This window comes from Asparagus officinalis, chromosome 1 (genome assembly GCF_001876935.1).
Source record: "Asparagus officinalis chromosome 1, Aspof.V1, whole genome shotgun sequence".
In the NCBI taxonomy this organism is placed as follows: domain Eukaryota; kingdom Viridiplantae; phylum Streptophyta; class Magnoliopsida; order Asparagales; family Asparagaceae; genus Asparagus; species Asparagus officinalis.
The window spans coordinates 52951230-52955204 of NC_033794.1; positions in this window are offsets into that span (position 1 = coordinate 52951230).

Here is a 3975-nt window from a genome sequence, read left to right on the forward strand (position 1 = left end):
ATTGTTTTGCGAAGACAGACAGTTTGCGAGCTTTTGATGGATCTGAGTTAGTGGTAGAGACCTCCAAAGGCAACCAGTTTGTGGAGTCATAACTGGCATACGTCGAGGAGGTGATGTTATGGAATCGGGGCACAGATTTGAGTGAGATGCGAGTAGTCTCAAAGTTTCAGGATGTCTTTCAGGACATACCAGGATTACCTCCAGTGAGAGAGGTTGAGTTCTGCATAGAGTTGTAACCAGGCACCACGCCGATTTTCCGAGCTCCTTACCGTATGGCGCCTGTTGAGATGAGGGATCTACAGATCTAGCTAGAAGAGTTGTTGTCTCAGGGATTCATTCGACGGAGTCATTCTCCGTAGGGAGCACCGGTCCTCTTTGTTAAGAAGAAGGACAGAAGTATGCAATTTTGCATTGATTATCGCGAGTTGAACAAGGTCACTATCCGAAACATGTATCCATTACTAAGGATCAAGGACTTGTTCGACCAGTTGCAGGGAGCTTAGTATTGTTTAGAAGATAGATCTTCGTTCCGGTTATCATCAGTTACGGGTTCGGGAGATGGATATTCCCAAGACCGCCTTCTTGACTCGATATGGGTCATTCAAGTTTCTTATCATGCCATTTGGGCTGACCAATGCACCCACAGTATTCATGGATTTGATGAATCGGGTTTTCCGTCTATACTTGGACCAGTTCGTGATAGTTTTTATCGATGATATTCTTATCTTTTCGAGATTGGAGGCAGAGCACCAGTAGCATTTGAGGTTGACATTGCAGACTTTGCGGGAACACCAGCTGTATGCAAAATTTAGCAAATGTGAATTCTAGTTATCGGAGGTCAGATTTTTAGGCCATGTCATCAGCCGAGAGGGCATTGCAGTAGATCCGGCTAAAGTAGAGGTCATACTTGATTGGGAACCACCAAAGACAGTTACAAAGATTCGTAGCTTCTTGGGTCTGGCGGGCTATTACAGGAAATTTATTCAGGACTTCTCGAAGATCACGACGCCACTTACACGCCTTACTAAAAAGGGTGTACAGTTCATTTGGAGCACAGAGTGCCAGAAGGCATTTGAGACATTAAAGACTAAGTTGACTTCAGCACTAGTATTGATTATTGCCAGCAGTGATATGACTTTTGTTGTCTACACTGATGTATCTTTATCAAGTCTTGGAGGAGTATTGATGCAGACCTAGAGAGTTGTAGCCTATATCTCAAGACAGTTGAGAACTCATGAGCAGAATTATCCCACGCATGATTTGGAGCTAGCAGCAGTGGTCCTTGCATTAAAGACGTGGAGGCATTATTTGTACGGAGTGCAATTAGAGTTATTCACAAATCAGCAGAATTTGAAGTACCTCTTCTCACAAAAAGAACTCAACCAGAGGTAACGGCGATGGATAGAGTTTATTAAGGATTATGAGTTCGCTATACAGTATCATTCGGGAAAGGCGAACGTGGTAGCAGACGTGTTGAGTAGGAAGCGTTGTCGCAGGCTAGCAGCTTTAAGGGGTTCACTATATCAGGATCTTTATACCCTCAGTCATTATGATTTCAGGCTAGAGATTGGCAGGAGCAGTGTTTTCTTAGGAGCTTTATCAGTACAACCGTCTTGGGAAGATAGAGTAGTCGGAGCTCAGTTAGAGGATTCGTGGATTCAAACCCGCAAGGGGAAGATCTCCAAAGAATCCAAGGATGATTGGACTATTGGAGTAGATGAAAGCCTTCGGATGAAGGGCAGGATCGTCATGCCGAACAATCTACAGCTGAAGAGGGAACTTTTTGATGACGCACATCGCAGCAGATATACGGTTCACCCAGGCACAATGAAGATGTACAAGGATCTGAAGAGGTATTTTTGGTGAAGTGGTATGCGCAGAGAGATTGCAGATTATGTGGCTAAGTGTTATACCTGCCAGCAAGTTAAGACAGAACATCAGAGACCTGCAGGAATCCTATAGCCTTTATCCATTCTCGAGTAGAAGTGGGCAAATATTTTCATGGATTTCATAATAGGGTCGCATAAATCAAAGAAAGGAAATGATTCTATTTGGGTGATAGTAGACAAATTGTCAAAGTTAGCGAATTTCTTACCTGTGAGGACGACTTATAAAGACGGACACCTATACGAGGATTTTTATTCAAGAGATTGTCAGATTGCATGGAGTTCCGGAGACGATTATATCAGATCGAGGCTCAGTCTTTACATCCCATTTTTGGAGGAGTTTTCAGTATGCTTTTGGCAGCCGGTTATCATTTAACAGTGTATTTCACCCCTAGACAGATGGTCAGACCGAGAGGGTGAATCAGGTATTGGAGGATATGCTGAGAGCATGTGTTATAGAGGGTGAATCAGGTATTGGAGGATATGCTGAGAGCATGTGTTATAGATTTTCAGGGTAGCTGGGAGGATCACATCCCATTGATTGAATTTGCATATAATAATAGTTATCAAGCTACCATCAGGATGGCGCCGTATGAAGCCTTGTACGGAAGGCCTTGCAGATCACCTATATGTTGGGCACAGCCAGAGGATAGTCTATTACTTGGCCTGGAGCTAGTTAGGCAGACCACGGAAAAGGTGGCAATGATTCGAGAGCGCATTCTTGCTGCACAGAGTAGGCAAAAGAGTTATGCAGATCAACGGAGATGACCCTTAGAATTTCAGGTCGGAGACTTAGTTATGTTGAAAGTATCACCGATGAAGGGCGTTCAATATTCGGTAGACGGGGGAAGTTCGCCCCGAGATATGTTGATCCTTTCAGGATTATTGAGCGCATTAGAACTGTTTCATATAGATTAGATCTTCCGACATCGATGTTGAGTGTACACGATGTATTTCATATTTCGATGCTTAAGAAGCATTTGCATGACGAAGAGCAGCAGAGGGTGATTGATTCATCAGAGGTTGAGATACAGGATGATTTGACTTATACATTCTCGCTAGAGAGAATAAAAAGCATAGAAATAAAGTCTTTCCATTAGTGAAATTTCAGTGGAACCGGCAAGGAGCCGAAGAGATTTCTTGGGAGCGTGAGGAGGATGTTCGTCGCAACTACCCGCACCTGTTTGAATAGGTAAGGTCGATATTTAAATGTGCTTATATGCATTGCGAGATTTGATTATATGTGTTGTTTAGTCACATGTATATTTAACGCTAGAATGGGTCATTCAACACTTAGCTATTAATTATTCGGAACATATGGTATATATATGGAGGGTTCCATGTTTGGATTTTTCGTCTGACGTACTATTTCCATCTAATTAGGGGTTAAGTGAGAATGTACGCATTTTAGATTGTTAAGTTAAAATGTTGATTATATTTCAAATCGGGAGATTAATGATACGAGATGTGTACGTGAGGGTTTCCTTGTTTGGATTATCCCCAGATTAATGATACGAGATGTGTACGTGAGGGTTTCCTTGTTTGGATTATCCCCTTTTTGTGCTTTTCTCATATTATTAATCTCTGCGATGCGACTGCAGGGTTTCCTTGTTTGGATTATCCCCTTTTTGTGCTTTTCTCATATTATTAATCTCTGCGATGCGACTGCGAAATTTTGAGGATGAAATTCTTTTAAGGGGGGATGAATGTAAAACCCTAAAAATTTATGTTAATATAATTAATATGAGATAAATTATGATTTATAGATATTTATTTTTATAAATACAGTTAAATGGTATGTGAGTAGTATACCATGTGTTTTGAGTATAAACAAGTTCATTCATGAGAAAGAAAAGAATCGAAACATGCACAATGGCCAAATATGTGTAACTGAAAAATTCCAGTCTGGTCGACCGCCGTGGTCGACAGCAGTCTGATCGACCGCCACGGTCGATCGCGAAACCTACAGAAGTTAGATTCCTGTTTTGAGTTGCTTTTGGTTTTCTAAAGCCCATATTTGTTTTCCCTGGTTTATATATCAAACTTTCACGAATTTTCTTAGTTTTCTAAGGACCCTAACAGCCACCAA